The following is a 633-nucleotide window of genomic DNA, read 5'->3' as shown; positions in this document are numbered from 1 at the left end:
TGAAACCCAGAAGCTCTTTCAGAATATTGAATGTTTTAAAATGTTGGAAATATGAAAATAAAGCAACTCATTCAATCTGAACAAATATTATCTTATCCTTACATTTTCAACAGCAACTTATTTTATAATAAAATACTAAAAAAATTAGTTTTTCCCCATTCACTTCTCCTTCCCTCTAGGTGTCCTCTAACTTCACATTATAATATATACTTTTTATCCTTCTACATCTTATGTATTGAAGTGTGAAAGTGTAATGATTTGGAGAAAATAGAGAGACATGTGGAGCTCTTCTAAGATTAAAAGAAAAAACTCATGACTTTGAATGATGAGTCAAGATCCGGGTCATAAAGACTGAAGGCAAAGATTCTCCTGCCCAGATGTTATCAACTTAAATAAGTATTCATGGTTTTGGTGCAAGTAGTAACTGTTGTTGTTGCTATTGTTTTTATGCGCCGTTGAGTCGCTTGAGTTTTTCCAAAGGAAATAGTAATAAGAACCTAGGGAGAGGAATTAGAGGAGAAGGAATGGGCAAAATATGAAGTAAGAGGCATAATAAAAGTCAAGAAAGGGGAGCTTTGTTAACAGTTGCAAGGCTTCTCCTCAGGTTATGAAACCAATTAAAGAAAGTTGCAT

The sequence above is a fragment of the Elephantulus edwardii genome, unplaced genomic scaffold (assembly GCF_000299155.1).
Source record: "Elephantulus edwardii isolate Elephantulus edwardi_28Jun2011 unplaced genomic scaffold, EleEdw1.0 scaffold00751, whole genome shotgun sequence".
Classification (NCBI taxonomy): domain Eukaryota; kingdom Metazoa; phylum Chordata; class Mammalia; order Macroscelidea; family Macroscelididae; genus Elephantulus; species Elephantulus edwardii.
The sequence above is the reverse complement of the archived record's forward strand: the minus strand, read 5'-3'. Positions refer to the sequence as shown.